Source organism: Varroa jacobsoni, unplaced genomic scaffold (assembly GCF_002532875.2).
Source record: "Varroa jacobsoni isolate VJ856 unplaced genomic scaffold, vjacob_1.0 scaffold_75, whole genome shotgun sequence".
Classification (NCBI taxonomy): Eukaryota; Metazoa; Arthropoda; class Arachnida; order Mesostigmata; family Varroidae; genus Varroa; species Varroa jacobsoni.
This window is the reverse complement of record NW_019212977.1, coordinates 282,509-309,502: the sequence shown is the minus strand read 5'-3', so window position 1 is coordinate 309,502 and position 26,994 is coordinate 282,509. Positions and strand designations below refer to the sequence as shown.

General features: G+C 40.4%; 1 long non-coding RNA gene across 1 annotated transcript; it reads left to right on the top strand.

The window, feature by feature from the left end:
* Positions 1-11,278: 11,278 nt before the first annotated feature.
* On the top strand, positions 11,279-25,537 carry LOC147753951 (uncharacterized). Its single transcript, XR_015312142.1, has 3 exons — positions 11,279-11,451; positions 18,159-18,252; positions 25,075-25,537. It is a non-coding gene; the product is annotated as an uncharacterized LOC147753951 (long non-coding RNA).
* Positions 25,538-26,994: the final 1,457 nt, after the last annotated feature.

The window sequence follows — 26,994 nt, the reverse complement described above, 5'->3', positions numbered from 1 at the left end:
TCTCTATAATTGTAGTTGAAACAGTAGCTAATTAATACGTTATTGACTTAAAGTAATCGAAGAAATAATATATATGTGTACTGTTTTTATAATACGGTGATAATTAAAAAAGTATGCGGAATTGTATGTATTGCGAAGCATTAATGAAAACAATACTGACGCAGTGCACAGGTTACAGGGAAGATACTTAAAAAATAAGGGCTTAAGATAGATGTACACGTCTAGAAGCTCTCGGCTTGCCGTGAACGGCGCAGATGCTTCTATAAGAATAAGGTCACAGAAAAAAGCTAATTTAATAGATGGATGCCGATAAAAACTGTCTGAGCTCAAAGATATTTACTGTATAATAATCCAGTTTTCAGTACTTGCTTAAGGCAAAAATTCCGTGACGCTTCCATGAGAATAAAGTTACAGACAAATGCTATTTCTGCAAAAAAAAAATGGGAAAACTAGCCAACAGCAAAAGTCTTCAGGGAATTAGCATTTAACGCTTGCTTAAACCGACAATCTACTCAAATGTTTTGGTTTTTGTTGAACTTTTGGCGAGTAATTGAGTAGAACTGGAAAGACTACATGGTCAAATCTTAGCCGAGAGCCCTATTATTAAAATTTTGAGAGGGCAGAATTAAGCTACGCGGCGTCACATTTGCCTATAATCGCAATTTCTTTTTTCGTGCTGATCTAAAATTTGATTGAGATTCTATCATAAACGAAGCTGATTGTCGTGGTCCGCAGTCGCGACCGACCTTTACCTCCTCTTAACATCCACCCCCATCCAGCAGTTCTAGCATGTACTCGCGATCCTTGAGTACGGACAAACATTGAAAGTAACTACTGTGTTATAATATCTGATGCAGCTGTGCAGTGGACGCTGGCTTAATGATTCTCGTCCCAGTGGGGTACAGGCCATGAAACATAGTAACCCAGCTGAGCGCCGGCCTTGTTTGACGCTATGCTGACGTTGCTAGCGGTAAAGTGCGTGAACAATCACTGATAACGGTGGCGAACCCGAAAAATTCTCCGTAGCACTTCATAACCAACGAGGCCACGCGTAAGCATGTTCCCGGGCGCACCCTTCACAATACTAATAAGCCTTTAGTAGGAGCCCGTATCTATGGGCCAATCCTAAGTAAACGGCTGACATGAAGCAAGCTAAAATCAGTGCCAGAGAACCGGATGACCTGCCACACTTGGAGGTAGCGAAGTGGGACCTGGTTAGCCTAGCAGTAAATGCAGAACAACCCTAGTGATTTCTCGGAGTATGGATGAATGCATTTACGTACGACCAGACCATAAGAATTCTTTTATATTAGCCCACCAGATGATCCTGAGCGTGGGATTGACGAAAACAATTATGTACATCACTATAATGTCCGCATTTCTTTATTTCTTTTGGAACCTGAAATCTGTTCTTACAGTTTTTTGAAGCAAAGAAGGAGGACAATTGTTTGTTTTTTATTTTTTACCTAACGCTACAGTTCTCTCTTCTTGCGCATAATTGTGCCAGTGAAGATCGTTCTGTTACATCATTCCTCTGTAGATGCGAGTATATACAACCACAAATGTTGCTCATTAAGGCTAAAATGCGACTTATTCGTGAGCCATATCTGGGTTCGTAGTAGCTCATCGCTATCAAGGACCTGAGTGAAGGAAGAAGTGATCTCGACTAAACTGTCACCCTCCAATTTTGACTGCAGGTATTTTGTCAGCGAAATACTTACGCCAGGAGTACCCAACCAACCTGTTAATAATAAAACAGATAGTGCGCATAATACGGCTTAGTTTGGCATTAATTTCCGACATGATCTGAGCGCAAATGTTAGAACGTTGCCCACGATTCTAGTAGCCCTGTCTTGACTGCTTGCCCAGTTAATGCACGCCTGGGCATGACTACCCCTTGATGCTTACTGTCGATTATTTTCTGATTTTGTAAGTAAACAGGTCGTAGAACCATTCATTCGCTGACGAAAGGCACTGACTGTGAAACACGGTTACAAGCTAAAACTTTATAGCGGGTAGGTCGCTCCAATATGCCCCAGTAATGGGTGACAGTCGAACCTGTGTAGTGTGTGAAAATCTGCTTAGCCTTGATCGCCAAACGCGGAGTCTCGCAAATAACAATGCGGTCATGAGTTACAAACGTGGCAACGTAATGCCTCCTATATTTGCAATCTGGAGATAAACGTTAACCGCGTGCGCTCTCAGATGTTTCACCAAACATATGAAGCGAGTGCGAGTCTGTTGTTGTTTGCTAACTCAACGTGTCGTGGGGTATACAGGTGACATTAGTTATTATCTCGAAGCCTAGGTTCTGAAAGTGTACCGAGCGTCTCCCATGATGTTTACCTCACCGGAACTAACAAATCCAAGTACTGGATCGTCTCAGCGTGTGGTAAAAGAAAGTAATATTCCACGCGTATTAAGTGCACTACGGAATGTTTTCCTCGCAATGTATTTGTTACGACCTTAATGACCCGACGTGACTTTCAAGCAACGACGAATCGCAGATTAAACGACGTTAATCACAACGGAATACGTTACGTGTGGCTAGAAGCGTATACCAGTCAGTGTGTTCCTTTATAACGGACATACTCACGCTCGTTATGACGCCAGCTATCTCCCGGATCCCCAGCTTGCGTGCCTCCGGCAGCAAAAACCTCAGCACTCCGAAGTACGTATTCGTGCGGTGGTGACGCAGAATGAGTGGCTTAACCAGGCGAGTCATTGTAGGTGCATTACGGTCCCATGGAATCCGTATGATGAATTCTCGATGCCGATCGCTTCCACTAACCAAGAACGCTTCTTATCTTATGCGGTCCTAGATACAACCGCAAAGCAACAGGCTGAACTAAAAGGGTTGTTTAGTCGTGCTGCCTGGACCTCAGGGAAGATAAGCCTCAAGACAACCTCAGTACCGACCTCTATCTGTAAACGGTATCATCAAAAGTTGTTCGAGAGCCACGAACACATTATTGACTTGACGCTAGTGTCGTCAAAATAGGCACGATACAGATCTAGATGTTCCTATCGCTATCAAGGCTGCTGTTGAAACGAAAACAACTCATGCAAATCCTGTAAGGACTTCATTCTAAGCCTTTCGCTGCCGGAGACGCGCAAGCTGGGAAACTAACCGACATCATAACGAATCTGAATGTTATGTTCGTTATAAAGGAACACATTGAGTGGTATACATTTGTCGTTACAAACAGTGGAAACTGACGCCGACATGATTAATGCTGATGTATAGTTGAAGTTGCCGCCGTCATAAGCAGGGCGCTCATGGACGGACTTCCAGTAATAGCAACGTCAAGCCGACTTTTTTAAAACAAAATACATGGATGCATAATGATCGCGAAATGAATACGCTCTGTCACTGATCACACTATGCACATTCACAAACTGGAAAACGCCTCTGTTGCTTGAAGATGATATGCCATCTTGCTCGATGGCACGTTTCTTTGCAGGGCGCGTTATGGAGGTTAGTCACAACGCCACCCAGCTAAGTTAATTTTCTAGTCAGTCAGCTCGTAACCGTTTATCTGTAATGATTGTGGTCCCGTGGCTCCTCCTCTTGAGGATCTTTCCTGGCGCCCAAGTGCGTCTCCTAAATAGGCAAAACCTAGTTGCGCTGTTTTGCATGTCGACACAAGTAGGTAAAGTTTCACTACATGACTTTTGTTCTTTGCTGCATATTTATTGGCGTTTGATGACAGACCACTCGCGTCGCCTGCGTTAGTTCCGAATGAGACCCCCTACACCCAGATTGAAAAAGCACGCTCGATGGTACCATCACCCGCAATGATAGAATACACGACCACTTATCTACGAAACCCTTTAGTGCGAGAAACGCGATTTCTCCGTAACTAACTAAGCTTTGACGACCTTTTCAAGCTCGATTCTGCCGTCGTTTTCATCTTATAGGTTAAATACGATACTGGTCTGTTTCGTCGTTGTAGTATAGAGGCAATCAACTTGTCTACGTCGGCGGGTGATGATTGCCGTTTCACCCGCGGAATGAATCGAATCACTCGAATACTACTGTGCCTCAACCGTGAGTGGCTTGGCTGTCGCGAAGGTTCGGTCACAATTCTGCGGGTTTAGGGATCTGAGGGAGTTTGCCTGATTAGATTATGGTCGTAGAAAAGTGAGGTATCCTTTAGCCGAGCTACAAGGTCATCCGCGCACCACAGGGTTACTAAGTCACTCTAGCAACAAGTATCCCCGTTCAAAAGGGTCCCTTAGAGAATCTGTTTACCTTCGGATTACGCCAACGCAGCTTTGCCAACGGTGTGGATCACCTCGGTTGGCAGGTTTTACCGCCAGCCCTTTTCACTATCATGACAACTACTGGCTTGTGGTAGGCTTTCACTTTAGGAAGTCTAGCGAGTTCACGGCACGGGCACGATTCGGGTATCTCAACTTGGAAATCGCTGCAGGGAATTAAAGTAGACAGCTCGGTGTGGTTGGTAAAAATCCACCGTAACACGAGACTTTTTAACACTCGGTGCAAGAACGTTGACAGCTGGGGTTTGGTCACTCCCGTACGGTATTGATTGAAGGTTTCGCAAGTGATCGGACGGTTATGCAAACTCGTTTATCAAATATAAAGTCCTTGAGCTAGGAGCACGTAGGAGTCTTGTAAGGGTCGTTTGATTTTTAACACGTCGAAACTTCATTCCGATAGAAAGTAAATTATTTACAGACAGTAACTTTCGGTCGGACTATGAAATGATTATAAGCATAATTCTAAACATGATTTACACTGACTTACTATAAAATACGATCTAACAATATAATGCGAAGATTAGTACTATTTATAGTACATCAAGAAATTCTCTATTATTACACAATTACTACAATATTACTAAATTATTAGACAAATATATACAATTTTTACCTACCCCCCCCCCCCCCTCGAAGAATGAATAAGGAACAATCATACTTTCTGCTGCCACTCTGTATGAGACAAGATGGCGTCGCTGGCGTCTCACCACCAACCGTAATGACGACAACAACAACAGTAGTCGTCGGAATAATCTCGAAGTCCTAAAGTTTAGTCTAAATGAGTCGAGAATTCTAGTGACGTCAACGGGTGTGGCCAATAGACGAAGACTTTCCCTTTCGGCAGCGGACAGCGTGCTTCTGGTCTGCCTTGCCTTATAAGCCCCAAGCCAACAGACATTTGGTAGCTTTAACTGAGAAACACACGGAACTGGGAAAAGAACAATTTTGGAATTTGCGTCTAAAAACTTTATCTATTATAAAGTTCGAAAATGTACAGAACTGAAAAAGAAAGTGCGGTAGTTGTCTCGTAAATACGTTTTAGGCGTACGTATATTAGAGTGGTTGGGTCTATAGTCTTATAGAGGGCGTCTCATAGGCTGCGATATCTCGCTGCTTTTACGGATGTATTTCTCTTGAAAGACAAGTTTACCGAACCGAAATCTGCCATAAGATAGCCTGCGGAATGATTCAGCCTAGATATGGATTAGATCAGCAACACAGACAATACAAAGACATAAAAGCTTTTCATGATCGGTCCGCATATATCTGGCTGACTCAACTAGGACTCAACTTTGCCGTGTTAGTATTAGAAATTAAAAAAAAAATGTTATTATAATTTTATACCGATACGATCATTTCTGATATAATTAAAGTTCACTTTGTCATTAGATATTCAAATTAACGCGGCAGTGCATATTGATTCAACTCGTAATTGCACGAAATGGTCGTGAACGCATTCAGGAGCATGCGGTTCGTAATTCGACGTGATAGGTAATGGTTTGTCTGACTACGACTATGACTGAGAGAACAAAGACATTAGAAACTTTCATGGTTACAAAAATAGCGCCGTTTCTAGCTATACGTCAAGGCATTTCCCCGAAATGCACGGTGTACAGCACATCAGCAAAAGCACCCATTCGTAGCTGGTGTATCTTCCCTATGGCATAATTACTTATAGCGGCTAGTCCTGATAATGTTTTAGCGGCTAACTGCGTCTACCCTCTAGTCGTTAGGACACGTTGTGGTTCGACGCTGGGCACAGGCCAGCTTGGGATTGCCCGGCGAACGGCGATGCCAAACGTAAATCTCGAGATATATAGAGAGGCTTTGACGGGTACAGACTGCCCTGTTAACGAAAATCAATCGTCGGTGATTAAGGTAGAGAATGTCGTATTTCGTTTGTCTTAAGCTGACACTATTCGTTGTGTTCACTTATGAAGCAACCGGAAATTTGATGTATAATTTGGGCACGACCCGAAGCAGAATTAAGAACATATCGCCAATTAGCTCTATTCTAGCTTGAAAAAGCCAAAAACGTTCGTTCCCTGTTGACTTTCTTAAAACTCACGATGTCAGTTAGAGCCCATTCCATCATAAGATCGGATCTTAGATCTATATTTCCTCATACGCATCACGCTATATGCGTAAAAAAGATGTACGGTTAATTAAAAGATTTTACATTGATTCATATGGATTATATAGAGATATTCGAAGCATCGGGTCGTCACATATTCATACTCGAAGGCAATAGCCGTAGCTGAATGCAGCATCGAAGAATCTACACAAGGATTTTGTGTTACAGTGAACCCCGTTATAAAAAACGAAATGAAAGAATACTAATCATATTTTAGTATCTTTATTGAATTTTATAACATTGTGATTTTACTTGGAATTAGATTCATGGACCCGTGCCCATGCCCATGATTCGAATGTAGCAGTGTTGATTCCGGAATTAGGTTGACAAGCGGGAAAGAAAAGGTGAGTTCCACTTTTTTGGAAGCAAATAACAATCGAGTACCACGCGTTGTAGGACATGACAGCCAAATTGAGAGCAATTGAAACGGTGGGTGGTTGTTGCAAATCATCAGAAAAAAGTATGTTGGCACAATGTAATTAAGGTCCAATAAGGGACTGAACATTGCGGGTTCATAATCAGCGAAGACATTGTACGATATCGGGCTCTTGTTCGCGTTGCTTAACCGCGATTACTGTCTCTTCGGCCGTGGCGACCAGCCATTTTGCAGGGTAAGTGATGAAGCCTGTGAACTTGCGTGAAAAAAGTTGTGACACAGCCGTTCGTCCCTCTACTTCTTTTTCAGGCAGCATTTCTTATTATCTTCGACTAGTAAAACGCTTGACCGTAAGGCCCTGTCCCCGATAAACAGAATTGTTGTTTCTACTCCTCAGCGAATAGGCGTGCCCGTACAGTTGGGAGAGAAGCTGGATAAAATATGGAGTCCAAAAATACTTTCTAAATAAACAGGCTTTATGTAGTCAAGGCGACGCCGTATTTTCAGATTTCCATTAGAGACATTTCCAAGGATACACAAAACGCAGCCTTCTAATCGCAAAAAAATCTAGCCGACTTTTTAGGGCTAGTAGCAGCTCTCCATTAGGATCGATCGATGAGAGCGAATGTCGTCCCTAAGCACGTGAGGGGAGTGTCATACTTAGCTGCTTTACAGCCTAGCGATAATGACAGCGAGGTAGCGAGTGGGCTTTTCTTGCGAAACTGTATAGCTGTACAGACGTATCTGTAGAATGCCTGTGAAACACAATCTATAAACGGAAGCCTTAGAAATAGCCAAAATGTGTTAAGTTTAAAATGGTGACTGTTATTAAATAATAGCGGGTCAGGCGCGTACATTTGAACGTGGAACTTTTAACCCTTTCATGAGGAACCCTAACATCAAGATAAAGAATACGAAAGACGAAACGGATGTACAGTAAATTGTCTTTGGGACACTCATATGGTGTGACTGAGGGGCGCAATTGAGTTAAGCAAGAAACTGGTTTTCCTGATTTGTATACGAAAACAGATTGACTATGTTTGACAACGTTGCGGCACAGGCTAATTTAGAAATTGCAACAGCCCTTGAAGATATGCCACATGCCGAATGGAAATCAATCAGGGCAGCATAGATAATGCAGAGTGCTCTACGCTTTTTAATAAAACCAAGCAAATCTTAAGGATGCAGTAATTAACACTAAAGCAGGGCTGTTCCTCTGAAATAGTAGTAACGAACTTAATTGATGTGAGAGCTCAAAACAGTAACTTCCTTTTCCGATCGCATACTACCTGGAAAATTCCCGGAATTACCTTTCTAGCACTCGACCGTAATCATAAAATCATCTGATAAATAAATGTCTTCTACTACCATTAAGCATGGCTTCAGAAAGCTGGCCTCTGACACAACATAAAATGTGCCTACATCCGATCTCGAACCTGAATTACCCCGCGTTTGGTTGGCAAGTACGTTACCACTTTGTCTTCACAATTGAATGTACTACTCCCATATTATCGTCTATTTGTCTGTCTTGAATATTTGACTGGCAGAATGTCGAGCAGGCTCCAGTCCTATCGTTAGATAGAGCAATTTAATAGGTTGCTCCACAAATTTCCAAGACATACAGACCCATTGGTTGCAAGATGGATTTTTATGATATAGATGGATAGAGCTCAGATCCGTTAGGCACAAAAGGTCTGAATATGACGAAATAGACTTATCAAGTGCCCGCTGATAGGAAGTAATTTTACAAAAAACGACAAAAGGTTGAGTGGAACGCCCAGGAAAAACCATAAAACAGACAGGCGCGATAGAGAGATATACAGAAGATCTGAACAACACAATACCCCCCAGTCGACTGTACGTATGAGGGCTGATCACAAATAAGTACGCTTGTTTTTTTTTTTTCAATCTTGAGGCTTTTCTTTTCAAATTCTATCTAAAATCTTTCTCTTTGCCTATACAATATGCATTATTTACTAACAGAACAAACAGAAGCGAAAAAAAATTTTCGGTGTCATAGCTTCCAGCCACAGGCACAGTGTGTAGAGTTCGAATTTTTCTGTAAGAGCCTTTAGCACAATCTCAATTCACAGCTTTGAAAATAATGTGCCAGTTTTGGAGGATAATTTTCAGTTTGGCTTGGCTCATCGATACTTTTTGACCTAATAATGGATAGATTTGTCTAATTCCCTGATCAATTCATGTTTAGGATATACTCATTTTTAGGTACTTCCAGGTATTTTCTGTGACAAGAGGGTAATAGGTTAGAAATTGAGCAGGGGAAGCTCTGGTGCAAAGAAGATATCCCATGCAGCTGCATGTAATTTATTTAGGCAATCACATTGTTCCTGCAGAGGTTACACAATATATGTATATAATAGAATCTGCAGACCAAAAAATCTGATTTATTTTTGTGTTGGAAATTTAAGCGTCTATTTTCCACACAGATTCGGCACATAGCTTGACATACAGACTGTAGTTTTGCTTTATTAACACATGTTACAGACAGATGCACAGTGACGGACTCGCGTTTTTTTTTTCGTCTTCATATATGCGCTCGTCACTGGTCTTATAAGTAGTCCGCACCTTTTTCGAGAAGACAAAACAATAATATCAGCGAAGCAATTCAGCGCTAGTTTTTAATGTAGCACAGCTAAGGGTAATAACCGACGCTGGAAAATTCAACAATTTTCATTTCCTAATACGATTTTGAATGTCCTCTGTGGATCCTCTGAGACTTCCTCTTATTTCATCAAATTATCCGTGGTAATTTAGGATACGATGGTACAATATAGTATTATAATGCTATCAACGATGCACGAGAGTAGCTTCCTACGCAGACGTTTTCCTAGCAGACTCTCTGTTAAACGTCTTAGGACAAGTCTCGGTGCCGCTGTTTAGATGGCTCAAGATGAGCAATGAGGATGTGAGTTTTTAAATGAAAGAAAGTCAATAAACTCTTTATAGGTGTGCAAGATACGGTCTAAACGCTTGATGATACACAAATCGCGTTGCTACAGGCATGTCTTCGCTTGACGGCTCTATCTAGCGGTAGGTATTGCTATGCATCTAGAGATATAGAAAATCATATTTTGCGGAACTCCCAGATCACTGGCTTCATCGAACATATACTAACATTTGTTTTGTTATTTAATCTGCTTTGAAAATCTGCTTTTGAGTAGATAACTAAATTCTAAAAGCATTTTATAGGGTGCATCGATAGCAAAATTTGCAGCCGTTAGAAAAAGGTCTGCTTCGTTGAAATAGCATGGTTTAATAACACCAGAAAGAAGCGAGAACAAATTTTAGATAAGGACAATCAGTCTTTAGAAATCAGTAAGGTGTAATGCACAGTTTTATCAAGACTTCAACAGTCACAATAGTGTATATAATGAAAAAAAAATATTTTCTTAAAAACAGTTAGCTGTTAACTAATGTTTTGATTTGAGAGAGACTTATGGCTGTTTCACTTGGTGTATTTTGTGACAGTTGATGATGAACCAGTGAGTGAAATCTGGTCGATGTCTAGGACTAGGATTGCTTTATCCTAATACAAGGCTGTTGAATATGAACATTTCCTCATGCAGAGTTCGACGCCTGGAAACCTTCCGATACATATTTCAATATCCAATTTTTTAATCGGTGCACTTTGGAAGGCACATGCGGACGATCAAGTAGGACGACACATTAATTTTCCTATATAAATTTATTCATACAGATGTCTGCTGGATTTGTAATCGATACGGCTACCATCCGACCAAGTTTCTGGTTGAAAATGGCCAAGGAGTCACTATTTCGAACGCCATCAATAACATATAAATACAACGATTCGTGTGAATAACTTACTACTGTAGTATGTGGTAAATTGGATCTCTGGAAATATCTATCATTGGTTATCGAAAACGACGGTAAACAATGAGTAGGACATGATCCTAGTTTATGAAGAATTCATAGAAACACGAACGCATATCGATGATTCATTGAACAAGTGGAGCAGAATTATTTCAGTCATGGTGATTATAGATCACCATATATTATATATATATATATATAATATATCTATATTCTTGAAGATTTAGTTATTTAAAAACTGAAATACTCGTGGATATTTGGTGAGAAATGTCTCAGATTGAGCTACATGTTCAGGTACCACTTGAGTCATTTGTTTCGAAGCACGCTTCATTCCTAGACTAGATTTTTGAGCGGAAATGTATCCTTAGCCAGTGTTTGTGCTTTAGATACCAATAAAATAATGCAATTTAGTATAATCAAAATGAATTGTTACAGGTGAGTTGTAATAAGCCGAGGTGTTTTATTGTTGAGCTTCAATGGGGTAGTGGTTTTTTAGGCCAACTGGATATAAAAAGTTCTTAGTAGCATTAAGCTCACATGAGTAAGTTGTGGATACGACCACCGTTCCTCCGTCCCAAGCCAAATGAACGTAGATCACCATTGTGACTGGTACGAAACAGGCTGGAGGAACATTCTGTAGGTGTTCGTAATCTAAGTATAAGTATTTGAAATCACATCAAGTAAATAGTTTAGTTAAAGGGAATCACGTTTCGACGGCCTCCGCGAGCTTTAGCCTACGCGGACGCTTGGAATGGTTCGGTGTAAGATGGCATCTTTGCCGCTCTACGATTCCTTGAAGATCAAAGTAAGTTTGACGATTTTTAAGCTCGAACCTATTCAGCATTTGTATCATATTGAGACCAGCGATGTCTCCATCTGTTGGAAAAGCTTACATTGTTTTAGAATATCTTTTTTCTAACGACGACATAGAGCGTACAAGTATTTTACTGTCAAACGTCAAAATAAAACATCAAAAGCCAGCAAATTGTGAAATTAACGAGAAAAAACAAATAGGCGCTTGCTTACGCAGCCTTGATGCATGCTGATACTACACAGTCAGGCTTGCCCAGTTGACTCGCATATGAGATATATTATTCGTTGTTTAAAAGTAGCGTTTTGACAGCTACCGGTACGTCCGTGCCTTACTTTTGAAACAGAATATACAAGACAGATCTACTTTTGCAGAAAACTACTACAATTTTCCGTACTAGTGAAGGAAGAAACAGAGTCTATCCATAGCCGACAGTCCTACTTCCGCTACTATTCAATGCTGTATATGTGCTATGCTTAGTGCTGTTGGAATGCATTTTACCATAGGTAAGATAATTAGAGATAATGAAAGTACTCAGAAATGTGTAGTTCCCGCAAAAGAGAAGAATCTAAGATTGTCTTCCAACAAATCGCATTATTTGCGTGTTGGCGCTGTATCTGCTTGCGTTTACACTACAGCGATGCGATGGTTGGCCTGCTAGGGCAAACATACAAAATCTTCGCGTGGATACGATGGTCCATCAAGGGATTATTTCCAATGCGTTCACAATTGCACATGATGTATGGAAAATGACCATTGAAAATATATCTCCATGTTCGAAATGCGCACTGTAGTAGAATAGATTAAACTGACACAACGCCCTGGTCTTAGCAAATCACTGCTTTTAGAGGTTATCTGTGATATGGAAGAACGGTTAACGGTGAAATAAGGTACGCATGCTACCCGTTTAGATAGTTTCTATAATCTCGCCGGTACTGCTTCAGCTGCTTGGTACGGTACCGATCGAGATAGACCAGATCTTACTATAAAACAGTGACCCTGTAATCAATATTATTGTTTGGGTTGGTGTCAGTGCCAGCTAAAAGTAGGCGGGAAACTGCTACGTGTCAGCGTGGCTGAAGGCTTGTTGGAGTTTAGCATGGTAAGGAACGCAATACGCAGCTATCTCGAACAAGTTTCAAACGAACAGACAGACAGAAGGGGAAAAGGCGACTAAAACAAAAAGCGCAAAATCATTACTAACATCTTGTTTAAATTGACTGGCCTATACTTGCGAGTGAGTCGGGGATATAGGGAGTTTAACATACGGCCATAACATAACATCAAAGCAATGCCTTTGCAGTGAAAATCTATTATATGGCATTTGGATTATGCTAGACCCCCAAGAGAGGGTGGAGCACTAAGATCATTCCAATTTATGAAGTTTTTTTGGGTTATTTTATAATTATATCAATTTTTTTTATTTCCCGGATTGCCGTAAGGAATAATTTAAGTATAGTATCTAAAAGAAAACAGCGGAATATATCAAAAGCTTAATCGGAGCTGATTTGGATAGAAGATATTATACGCAAAACAGCACCTTGTTAAATAGGTGGCAGTTTAATGAAATCATACTAACTAATGAAATAACTAAATTGATTGGGATATTCGTATTGGTTCTACGCCACTAGCAGCCCGCTTCAAGTGCCTGGGTCGGCTCTCTACCGTTTTGGTCCTTGTCATCAGACAATCCACAAAGGAGTTAACACGAATTTATTCATGACACAGCTTTAAGCGACGCGTACGGCTCCCAATCATTTCTACCGCTTTACCATTTGCTTGTGCATGCAATACATATATCTTTGTGCGGTACCTATCAATATCGTATCAGGCAGGGTAAATAAGCCTCTTCTATTAGTAAAGCACGCTAGTTCATTGATGCTGGCATACCTTTCTGCCGCCTATATGCAGAATTTTGCAATATCACTATAGGAACTATAAAAACGCTTTGTAGACCTTCACGATCCGATTATGTAGCATATCTTAAAGTAGCGCGGGAAATAATTTTGCATGCGTTGATCTCAATACTTGCATTGGTGTCGAACGTTCTGCTCGATTTTTTAAAAGACAAACCACATTGAGTGGGTGACAGTGCCTTTGGTCAGTATAAGAGTACTGCAAAAAAACCGAATTACATGGAATAGTGTGATCTATAAAAACAAATATACCTCCAGTTTGTGGTAAAAAAAAGATTCTCAACAAAAGCTAATGCTTCGAGGTGGAAGGGAATTAAAAAGCTCATCCGAGTACCAACCAGAAGGCCCACAATTCCGCGGAAAACTGGGGCATAAACTTAAATTCTGACGTCAGTCCTTGAAATTGGACTGCACCATCACTGGCGTACCCACACTCTGGTAGAGTTTCGTAAACGTTTTCTAAGAACGTTACGAGAGCAAATGTGAACATGAAGCGTAGTCTCGTAACCTAAGTTCGAAGGTTCATGGCATGAACAAGCTAAAAAAGCATTGAAGTAGATCGATCTGCGTATTGTTAATTCAAATGTTAAAGTTGTTAATTAGAAGAGTGAGAAGAAAAAGCTTGTAATTAAATGTACAACTTCAAGATGTGAGGTTGTCACTCACCCAACGACTGGTAAAAAGTTAGGAAATTACGGATCTTCTTTATTAATAGAGACATTCTTGTACAAATCTGCAATACTAAATCATTATATTGCTGCCCAGCAGTCCTTAATATAACGATAATATAAACTACCTGATAGACGTTAAAACTCGCGGAAACGTTCATCGACGTCCACCTGCCATTGCAATGGACGCTAAGCGTTTACCTCTAAACGACGCTGGCTAGACAATATAAACGTTAATTTTTTTTCTCTACCTGCCTCACCTTGTTTCAGTCGTTTGCTCAAAGAGAAGTGTGCCTAGCCCTAGTGTCTTGTTTATTATAGGAACTGAATTCTTCAACGCCAATACAATAAAATAGCTCCTTCCATCTGACGGTAGTATATTTTAGTCTAGCCGTGGCTGCTATTAAGGAGACTAGTAAAAGGAGTATCGCAGGAGATTACAGCAAATGAATTATATGCCAAAAGCTGTGTGTGTCCATTCGGCATTGATGGCATCTCTCGTACGGATCCATCTATTTGTATATTTGTAGGTATTATCCACTACCCACCTTCATTGCACTTGTGATGCAAGTGAGAAATTATATTATGACATTACCATCGTTTGCGAAACAAATTTCCACTTTACGGTCGATTCCAGCGGGATTCTTGCGAAAACTTATGAGCGGGTATCCGGACTAAAACACGGTATGTGTGCACAGGTGAAGCTGATCACTTTCGGCTTCATTATTATCGAGACCTTTAGGCGGGTGATTATTACAAAACAGGGTAGACGGTTTTAGACGCCGTCCCCTGGACAAAGTTGTACTGGCCCGTCTCTAAAAAATGCGGATACAGCCGTGATTCTAATTGCTTGTTTGTTGCTAATTGTTTGTTAAGGAAAAACCAATGTAAAGCATGAGTAATTTCCGAGGTACTATGGTATGTATTGCCCCAATGGTCACGGTGTAATGAGTTCAGAATTTTGACCCGACATGCAAGCTATGGGACGCAAGGTCCGGGATTTACCATAGAATCTTCCTTAAGCAATGTGGGTTACGATCTTTCGGATCTATGCTGTGGCGCTTCCGTTGCACCCTTAAGGTTCCTCCCGAGCATGCGTAAGTAGGCGAATTTCATCCAAAATTAAAATCTTGCGATTTTACAAAGTATTGAACTCCACGAATCGCATCTGTTATGGACCTCAAGACAAACATTAGAAATACTGTTAAACACCGTTGTACTATTAGAATACCGCTATCTTACTCATTTATTTTGGAATACATATAGAACAAATGTGCTTCTGAATTTTACACCTATATCGATTTTAATCTATTCCATCCGCGAGAAACTTTAGGTCTTCAGGTTTAAACTTTTCCCCTTTCAAATTCACAGCATCAAGGACAAATACTTTTAAAAGAAACCCTTGAACACTGGACTGGATTATCATGTAGGGTCACTACCAAGTGGCCTAGGACTTCTGGAAAAAAAAGAGCGCTACGTGAGGTTTTAAGCAGTTTCAGTATATCATTTGTTACTACCAGCACTAATCTCTGGCAAAAAAGTTTTCCCAAAACATTGCCCGTAGTGGTCGACATTCCCAGTTCCTACGCGGGGAGTAGACTATCCCTTTGCAGAAAAGTGGCGGCCTCAGTTCTAAAGACAAAAGAAAAAAAATTGCAACAAGAAAAAAATTGCTTAGGCCAAATCTGCGTTGTTTCTCTATCCATCTATTTGTCTTTAGCCATACACTAATGGCTTTACGATTTATATTGTATTACTCGTGGACCAACATGAGATGGATACCTAACAATCTAAATTATGTGTCCTGTTTTCCTTAAATAAGGCCAAATGGTAGTCTTGCGGAATTAATCTTCTTCAGTAGGTAACCGTTCATCAAGCAGGAGCTTGATGTTGCCCCTTTTCTTATACAAATGCCTGACGTACGCGTATTTCGAAATTGGTTATTTTTCTTTGACGAAAACATATGCTATAATAATAATAATAATAATAACAATGATACTATTACTATTATCGCCAATTATGTCGAAGATCCACTGCAAACTAATGGGAGTCTGTTGCAATTCTGGTTTCTAAATAATTCCTGATTCGGCTTGTTTTATTCGTTCGTGGAAGTCGAACTTTAAAATTTTACGCATAAAATGCACGAAGCCATAATATAATACTAAATATGAAATAGAACGTTTCAAAAGCAACAAACTTCAAGCCGGTTACTAATAATATTTATAAAGCAAGAACATAAAGCCAAATGTAAATGTATTGAATCAAAATTTCTGAACCGGTCATGCGAAGTAAATAGGCACAGAGCACTGTTTCCGAAAGTCGAGGCCCTTACCGACAGTGAAATCGTTGGCAGATCAATGGGCACCAGAAACGACTAGCCAATTCCTTATGGCGCTCGATGGAGAAAAATCTCTACGAAGTGCCAAATTATGATATACTAGACTGTCACTTCGATTCTTAATCACCACGATGAAGCGGTAATTATTTGAGTATGATCACCCACTGCATGCTAAATTTGTTCATTAAGATGTCACGAACCGTGCATGTTCTTAGAAGAAACGAAAGAGAAGCCCACGGCAATAATATCGCTACCACATATCGCGCGGCTTAGATACCCAACCGTACCGCCAAATGAAGCGCCGAGATCTATAGCAAGTATCGATCACCCGCCTTGTAGACATGCTAAGACTCCGCATGCACTCACAGTCTTTGAAATATCGTTTACTTTTTAGTATTGCTGATTCAGTCACTGGAAGATTACTGTATGTCCAGACTGGCGTTGACGGAATTGACAAATGCGAAGACTAAAGACGTACATAGATAGGTTCAGCAGGGGACATTCTTCAGGGGAGACATGGAAAAGCCATATCCCAGGCCTAATCTAGAAGCAAGGAAATACATTACCCCTATTGAAAATGGCTTATTTTTATTTCTGTGTACATTTGAGGCATCAAATTCTACTGTCTAAGGTTACCTATCCGTTAAAGCTAGTTCTTAACGCGCCGCAAAGAGACACTAGAAAGGCCTATATCTTATTATAAAAATAATGAGTACGCAAGAGCACTAACATCAATTGCAGATCTTAATTATGTAAAATTAAGGCAAAAAAACATTACATTGAACCGTGTTATTCAGTTTGCCTTGAACTTGATTGGTATTGGCCTAATATTAAACAGGAACGTGCACGCGGACCTGAATTTTATATCTGGAACGTATTCTATAAACAAGAAGAATTGCAGCTCCTAGCCAAGGCTCAAAGATGACACTATAGGTTAATCACTTGTCTAAACATGCGTCATCTGGTGCACAAAGAACAAATTCATTAGGAAGAAAACCAGGAAAGCTGCTCATAGCCAAGGGCTTGATGATTGTAAAGAAAATGTTCGAGTGTAATCGTCCTTTAGGAACTCTGACTAGCACAGGACTATGACCGATTTTTTTTTTAGGACTACGACCTTTTATTTTATGATGCTGTACGGATACTTAAGAGGTGACTTTCTAATGTCAAGGGCAGGAAAACGCATCATCCTTCTATTGAATAAAGCTTTGCCAAATCAAATAAAAAAGAGTATTCGAATTAGGTAGAGCAATGAACACACCCAGATAGCGCACGTTCTTAATACTAAAGCTTAAGACGAAATTGGCAGAAGAATTAAATTTGTTTCCTGAATGCCACCACGTCCTCTTTAACGATTCAGTCTGCAAGCGGAAAAGTCAAACATCATTACTCGGCATAATCTTCATATGATTTTTTGGTCACTTGGTCTTGTCCGGTATTATAATCTCAGGTATAAAATGATATGCTTTTACGCACTTCACACACAGTTGCCCTTCTAACTACCGCGTTGCCTAGTCCTCCCTTATCCCAAAACTTATATGGCATCCGCGGCGTTAGGTCAGGTAGTTAGTTAATTATTGTTAGCAAGCGCTTGCGGCAAAACTTGCAAGCGCATAAAACCTAGAAGACATCCTTAATCACAGTCGAGAAGAAACCGTATAGCAGAGACGAGACCGCAGAGGCATATACGAAAATGATCGCTGAGGAATTTTGTAATAATTCCAAACACTTTTAACAGAAGCAGTATACAAAAATCCGTCACCGGTTCCTTTTTGACAGGACTCCTGCTTTAATAAACTACAGGATATTGGGTTTTCTTCAATCCAGCAGCGCTAAAAAGCTTGAGTTCTTTTGAGGACACTTGAATGACCAGGTAAGCTATAACTAGTTAGGATACTGTGATACTAAGTTTTTCTATTGCCTTTTCTTTAATCACGCTTAATTTGAGCACTATTTTTAGTTCTGTTTTCACAGTGCATGGTTTTGTAAATATTTTGCTCCTATTTTTTCTATTACTCTGCTAATATCGCAAAGCCCGAACACGTGTGTTAACACTTGTTTTTTCGTTGTTGCGGGCATTGTATATGTTGGCCATTGAAAATATCGCTAGTGATGATAATACATTCGTCTTTATTGATTTGAGGGGCTTAGAATCTGTTTATGTACATAGTAATCAATAACGCAGCTATACTAACCAATTATAGAGTCATTCATTTTATATACTCTGTGTCTATGAGCATTGTCATACGATTTCAATCACGATGAGCCCAACTTGAAAAGGTCTTCTTTGGGAATTTCGGCCGACACTTACATATTAATTACTCGTTGATCACCCTAGAACTAACTGTTCAATGATGCGTATCTGGCGATCGGGCTAAAGGCATTTGTTCAAGTCTTATTCAGTAGTTTAGATGTTATCGTCATCAACTCAGTTAAAAGAAAAGTCTACGTAAGGGGCAACTATCTATACCATACCGATCTAAACAAAGTAAAAAATTTGATTTATTTTATTAAAGTCTTTAGAATACGTGCGGTTTTTTATTCAATTATTTTTAATACATTTTTTTCATATAAAATTGATTCGGGAATTATCCGAGTTTAGCACTGGCTAAAAAAATCTACATTAGATTCTTATACGTACACATTAACTAAGGCAAAACAATTCCAATAAATATGTTTCTATCAAAATAACAAGAATCAACCTTACAGGATACCGGAGACTTTGTTATTAAAACATGTATTTACTGCATATCAACAATACTATAATTTTCAGGGCGAATTAGTACCTAAACGGCTATCTGATGCAAACATAATCATAGACGAGTTCGAGACCGTGAGCACATGGCTAAAGCTGATACGACGCTTGAAGCTCTGGCCACGGTCCGTTTTCCTGAACGCGTTACCCTGAGGCTATCATTTCGCTTAACTTGCCTCATTTAAAATCCGCGGCATCTAACGAATGGTATCACCATTTCCTGAGAATGGCCTTCGGATAGATTACGTAGTTACTGATTCAACAAACGTTTCAGCTGAGTAGGATTGGCGCATTGTGAAGTACAGCACCAAAATCTCGACTCCGTTCAAGGTTCAGTTCTACAAATGGGTTGCCCGCTACTCGTTTGCAGTCGAGATTAAACTCTGTTTTGCGGCGATGCTTGCGCCACTCAATTAAGGACGGGCTTGAACGCGGTCTTACCATATTTGGTGGACGGGCTTGACCTTCGGAACCTATATAGGTGTATAATGCCCACCGCTCTATTTTGTCGCTGTCAAGGTTCATAATAGAGGTTAAAAACGAAGTGTTTAATATTGAAACGGCACCGTCCAAATGACGCGTCCAAGCACTGCTTTTCAACTCCCAGGGCTGTCTCCTCAGGGGTACATATGCATCCCCGTGGAGTTTTGTGATCATGAACGTTAAGGGCGTGCTTGCGAAGCTAAAAGATCATCTTATTAGAGTAAAGTGCATTGAATAAATATGCCGTGTTTCATATGATTTCTGAGGTTAGTATCGGTCATAAAGACGCAAGTCTTCCTTCTGATGGTGTTGGTTCCCTTGAAGTAAAAAGCGCGCAGTTGATAGGAAAATAGCATGGTTGCCTTATCAAGTTCCTAGATGGCCACTATGTCCGTCGTTTCGGGCAGTCTGATAAACCCATTCATTCCAGTTTCATATAACACAACTTAATGAAGGGTTATTCTCAATCAATTCACTGGCATATGCGATACGTTGCTACAACTGAAAGGCGGATCATATATAACGAGACCCAGACAGATCCGCTGCCATTCCCCGACGATGCTCTGGCGGGCATTCACTGCTTCAGTACTCTCAGTTTAATCGGTGGATAGTAACAAATCAACATACTGATGCCTAGTTCTGAGAAGACGGCACGACTGATTGGTACGGGCCGACTAACGATTGAAAACTGTGATCTTCAAAGGATGAGGGGGTGATCGGCAGCTGCCTTAGGTAAGGCCGTTCGAGGCATGAATGTCAGTTACCGTAATTTAACCGCTCTGGTCGGGTAATGGTACATCGTTACAAGATGCTTTTACTGGACCAATTGATCCTGCTGGTCCTGGAGCCATTAGATCTCACTGATTTCATCAATTGTATGGGCAGGTATTTGCGAAGGCCTATTGATAGGTGAATGTCTAAGGCTGTGTTTGTAACCGCATCGGATTTTGTTAGTCTTTGTGGCTTACGTCCGTTACAAAGTATGGCTGGTTTTGCTGCTTCTGTCGGATTTCAGGTTCGCGTTATGTGTATAGAGAAGGATGAAAAGTCCTTTTTCTCACTTTTGGGAATTGATCCTACTGGGCGCTCAAGTTCCTTACAGCTCAGAAGCACTACTCTTATCTGTATCGAAACACACTGAGCAAACTACTTGCTGCTTTCCAGGTTACAGTTAACTTCTGTCGAGTAAAAGTCATGAGTAACCCACGTCAATTAACTCCAAATTAGATTTGGAGTTCCAGCTAATCTTCGCGATCTTTTCAGAATTTGGCAACGGTTGCTGCCAGGCGACATGGAAACACTGACATGAATAAGGGTAAACTTTATTCGATGTGCCTTTCACCTGTTCTGTTTCCTCAAAATTGATTGCCATAAAAACAGCAGTTTTTCTGGAATTTACTATAAGCGTCAGGCCCGCATTGTTCCGCAGTCGTTGTCCTATTACGACCTCGATTTCGTTAGCTTAGCGATTCATACTTACGGCCTGGGTACCGGCAGGCAAATAAGTCGCTTATTTATTTTGGAGCACCAGCGCCCTCTACAGCATAGCTTCGTAACTGATTGCAACAATGAGCAAGATGAAGCCTCAACTGAAATCTATATAGAATTGGATTTTCATCCTCCGAGCTAAACACATTTCAAAAGGGTAACCTGGAAACTGTGCCACTATTCGGTACTGGAAGAAATATTTAACTAGATCGGTACTAAATGAAGTGTACTGTTTTTAGCATAACATACTTACACAACTACATAAAGTTCCAAAGAGCTTCGCCAGGCATTGACGAGTACGGTAAAACGCATAGGGAGTGCCGCACTTCATCTTGAATTTGGCGTTAATGTCTTTTTTGAGAATATTTCATAAAATAGTTTTCTAGTCGTTAGATTAATTACTTCACTTTGGCTTCGATTAAAACAATTCTGACTTATAAAATCAGAAAATAGTGTTGTCGTCCTAATCTATTTATTGGCAATTTGGTCTTCTATCTTAACAAAACTGTCAAAAAGAATAACGGAACGATTGTGAGTGTTGTCACGTTTCGTTCATTCAGAAGCAGCCTTTGTAGCCAAAAATTTCAATCCTTTTAATATGGATGAAATTTTTTATAGTTCTTCCTCAACTTTTACTAATAGGTTCCATTTGAATAGACCCAAACTACAGAACTACTCGTCACACTATTTATCTTGCTTGCAATGATATACCGAATAAAGCTCGGATTTATAGATGTAAGACAAGTAGCTGCGTACACTCATAAGAGCTGATGTTTACCGAACAGTAAACCAGCATCAACTGATGAAAAGCCGCCTACCATTCTCTGATCTTTTTGCTAGCCACCTCTGTTAGACGAGCTTAATTGTGACTGAAGGTGTCCTCAATAAAGTCTGATACTTCTTCGTTCCGAAAATTTTGTTCCACAACACAAATTTTCCCTCTAGTATCGGGGTACAGAAAAAAGCGTGGTGGTGTTTTCTCGTATATTGTGACTTCTCCCGTTTGTCTCAAAGGTCAATTAGCGAGTTTTACACTGATATGCTTCAGCATTGCATCCTTCTTGGTCTTAGGGTATACAGCTGACAATTAGTGAAAGTTGTTGGAGCATCACGTTACATGCGTGGTATAGGCTCGCTACAGGAAAGACCGGAGTGGGACCACAACTTCATGTAGGCCTACAAGCCTTGATCGTTCTGTTATCGTTCTATTTTGACTGAGTCTCTCCTCTAAAAACGGCTGGATGTCATCTGCCATCAAAGATATGCCTAGGAAACGCGCTTACTAGTATCATTAAGATGCTTATCCCTCGAGAAAATAGGAGACTTTGAAATACTGTATTGGTAATATGTAGGGGCAGCCCCATAATTTTCTTTTAGAATTAATTCCTTTACTTTTCGATTCTCGCAGTGCAGAACTGTAATGCATTCAAACAGATTCTACAGTAAAATATCTCAATGGTTAACTGCTAATCTATACGGATAGGATCTGCAGTAACACTGTACTGTATGAAATTAGAAATTTTTGTTTTCGTCCGAGTACGAGCAACGATCACTAAAGTCCATCGAGATTAATGTTTTTACGTTGGCTGCCTTCAGCTATAACGTTGGCAAACTTCGCGCCAACACACTGCCTTAAAGGGCAAATTAAACAATATGGCTAAGCATACCGCTTTCCAGGCCGGTATCGGATGGCCTTTTCGTGTCTCTGCCACGTCTATAACTATAATGAGGGAAAAACTCTTCCACTTTTAGCCATGGAAGCAGGTCTCGAGTTTGTCGTCCATGTCGGCTGTCATGATATCAACCGCCTCGATCGAATCGACTTTGCAGAGTCGATGTTTAAACTAATAGACTTTACTTGTATCGAAGGCGCCAAGTATGAACTACCATGTCCAGGGCGCGCTCCAGCTCGGTTAGAAGGCAGCTACGTTGTAACGAAGTAAGTTGAGCCTTTAGAATCGACGGTTCCCTTTTGCAACGCCCGTAATGATTTGTCAGCGTCTAAGGTGTTTACGCGTTTGCCAAAGATCATCAGGAAGTCGAAAGTTGTCAGCTGATATTCCAGTCCGAGCTTCAATTTGGCCCAGGGTATCTAGCCTGTTAGCTCTCCTAAAATAGCTCAATTGATTGAAAATAAAAAAGAAAATGTAGAACCTGCTTCAGGGTGGGCTGCTGATAATTGCAACCTGAATTATTTCATATTATAGCATTTCTAGGTTTATACCTATCCTTTGCAGTGCAGCTATGTGGAAAAAAGCGTTGTTTTTACCATACCACACACTTTCATCTCTGAGTTGATATACGCTTTAATCAAAGAAATAATCGTATCTAATACTATTAGCAATACGAGTCTTAGCATTTGTCGACATTAGCTAATATGACGATTCTTTCGAATCTGACGAACATACGATGTACCGGAATACATACAGTTCAATCTATAATACTACGTTTTTTTTTATTATTGAAAAATTTTCGTGCCTTGATTGTAAGCAGAGTATTTTGCGCTATAGTTGCCAATCTTGAATCAAGTTAGTTCGACCATCTTATCGAAAACTTGAGAGCTCGCTCGATTTTTGGGGATCGGACAGGATTGCTGCATTCAACCTTAAACATTTGTCTTTACTCATTGTACAGTTGAACCGATGTATCAATGGCTCAACTACCTCGTATCATAGCTCACTTCAACTTTATATCGTAAGCCTTTTTTTTTTCTCGAAATTAATCATGGCGCCTTATCCTAGGTAACCGATAATTTCTCTTAATGCATTCATCTCCCGTATGCAAGCGAACTCTGCAAACGACTTACGTTGTAAGCCTGTATGGTGGGCACCTTTATTGGGCCTGCTGTATTATCTAGCGATGAATGGCCTGACGATATTGCGGAGTCAACATACGAGAATCGCTGCTGGAACGCCTGAAAGGCTCTGCGTCGATAAACTCTTTCGCTTATTGAAATGATTCCGACGCAGAAGGGTAACTTGCATAAATATGACTATACTAGCTGATTTGCTAAATGATAAAATAAGTTGATTTTATCAGAAAGTTTAGCATTGTTTTAGAAACGTTTAAAATGCTGCTTTCGGTGGGCAGCTGAACTTTCGTTGCCTTTAGAGTACATTTAGTCAAAAAATATGCCGCCGTTCCTTCAAGCTACGGTCGCCTGGTCAGTGTTGTTGGGCGAAGCTTTGACTGAAGCATTGCGACGCACTAGGAAGAGCTCATTTTTGTCATTGCTCCTCAAAAGTCGAGTGCATAGTACGACTTTATTTGACACGCGCGTCACTTTGCAGATTAGGTCCTCCAGGACGAACCCAGCAGATCAAGCCGATCATTCAGTCCAGTTCTGCTTAAAAATTTTCTGTCTTTGTAGTACCATAAACATCTTTATATATATGTATATATATATAAAGAATAAATGAAGATACTTCTGTGATGGTGTAGTAGCTACGTATATGCCAGCTAAATTTAAGAATAACAGGTGGTCTGAGGTTAAAAGCGTTATACACCGGAAAAGGCCAGCTATCTGAAGCTTCGCGGCGGTGTATCGAGCATAAAAGTTGAAATATGTTCTTACAATAGATGGGATAGTACCAAAATATGATGTAATTGCAATCTATTCTCTTTGGTAGATAGGTTACACATAAGGGTTTATACATAAGCTGCAGAAATATACACAGCCACCAGTATGCGCGATGAATGGTAAATGTATCGTAGCTCGGTGCCTGCTGCCACTTGTGCTTTAGTCTGCACCAGCATTCGCCTCTATAACTTATGTCTTACAACAGCACTGGCGTAACTCCAACTTTTGCACCCATCCAGCAATGTACGCGCTGCCAGCACTCATCTTCCCAAATTTATTCACACAGGACTCATACACAGAGGCTTTCACTTTCTCTAACACAACCTTCAACGGTATAATTTGGGGTTTCGTCTAGTTCTCTTCGAGCCTAACCAGCTTTTTTTTTTCAGGTTCTCCTTCGTGACTTCGCCACTGTGAGAGTCCGATCCCTGCTACATTTGCTGGCCGCGTATGTCGTTATCGATACCTTTTCATTCGCGTTGTTTCTCTGTGTACGCTTATACGTGGGCAACACTTCAACACTGTAAGCGTAGGTTCACTTCAGGTAATAACCGAGCGAAGCATTCTACGCTTTTCATTATTATCGGACCGGTGGACGCCCTAATCGTCACAAAAAACGTTCTTAATCAGGAACTTCGATCAGAGAGTGATATGCTTAGGCGAGCAAAAGGCAGACATGGAGTAAATAATGTCGGCTGCCTATCGAGTGCCGCGAACGAGAAAAGGGGGCAGACAGTCACCCGGCGTAAGAGGATTAGTAAGAGAATTACGGGTAGACGTTCCAGATACAATAAATTTGAACCCGAGGTCCACTTTATAACTAACGTTCGTAGATGACAGGGGACATCAGAACCTGTTTGGGTTGAATATGCTTTTTTACCTTGTCGTTCTATTCAATGCTTTCGTATTTAATTTTCCGTCTGCCACAGCGAGAAATAGCAGACTATAAGGGCCGATAAAAGTGCGTACTGTTTCGTATATGTATACTAGAAAATTAGCTATTGCCTATAAAGAAGTTGTTGAATACAGAAAAAGAGCCAGTTAACGAATTAAATGGTCAAAGGGGTAATATAGCAGAAGTTCAAGCATTGATCGTTTCATTGTCGTATTGTTAAAATTAGCGAGAATTTTTTCTGCAATTCATTGGCGTTTTGAATCTCATTGAAGCTAAGTTTCTAGGTTGACATCAAAAATAAGCGTTTGAAACTATGGACAATTCCCAACTGTCATTTTGAGTATTGCTATGGCGCTATCGTTTGAATTTGGCGCGTAATATTTTTGTTTGCATGAACAAATGAAAACTGATAAACTTAGAAATGACTCTGTGCTTTCGCCAGAGAGTAAGTTCGTCGTGTAATACAACATGCGTGGCATACTTGCAAATTTTTCATAGATAGAAACATCTCACTCAGGCAGTTGCCTTTTACCGCGCTTCCACTCCGAACTGAATATAAAATGATTTGTCAATGATTCTATCTATATTCACCGCGATACCAAAGGCTTATTACATTATTCTATTCACTTCTGGTTTGTACTCCGGTTCATTTAGTTACCCTATGTAAAACATCTTTTGCTATGCGGACACAAGACAAACGGCTGTAGTGTGTTTGCTTTATTGGACAGCAAAGTCAGATCGGTCTGTTCATATAGAGGTATATAGTACCACATGTAATTTTATTTAGATCCAGTTGACACCTGGAGCTTGTATGTAATACTGCTGAAAGATTCCAACAACATTGGGTTTCAGCCGTCGTACGAGAAATGAGCAAGTATTAATAGCTTAAATTTTCTCTAGCCGTGCCTCGAGTTACGTCTGTCGTTTTTTTCACTCTGATTCCAGCTGGCATTTTTACTCTCTCGGAAGTTACCATTTTCCTTTTCAGGGGGCTTTATTAAGCTTAGATCACAGGTCGTACTGATCATGTTTCATAGACAAGTTCATATCCTCTCTATCATTCATGCCAGCATCTCTATGAGCTTTAGGTTACTCTTTCGCTTTACCTGTGTGTTCTCCTTCCCGACGCTAAGAGGACTACAAGTTAACAGGTTCGTGACACACGAACGAACGAGTTCATATTTTCTGTATCATTTCCTCACGCATTTTTGCTGAATTCCAGGTCGCTCAAGTCTTAAACTGTTGCTTAACTGAAAAGCTTTTCCGGAACTTTTCGTCTTTTATTAAAAAATACACATTGTTATTTCGATACATGCTTAGAGAACGAAGATAGTAGGGAAGGACGAATAGAGTGGATAAAAAAGCATCAAGCACTGCTTGACTTCCCAAACACCCGTCACAGTGTTTTCCATCA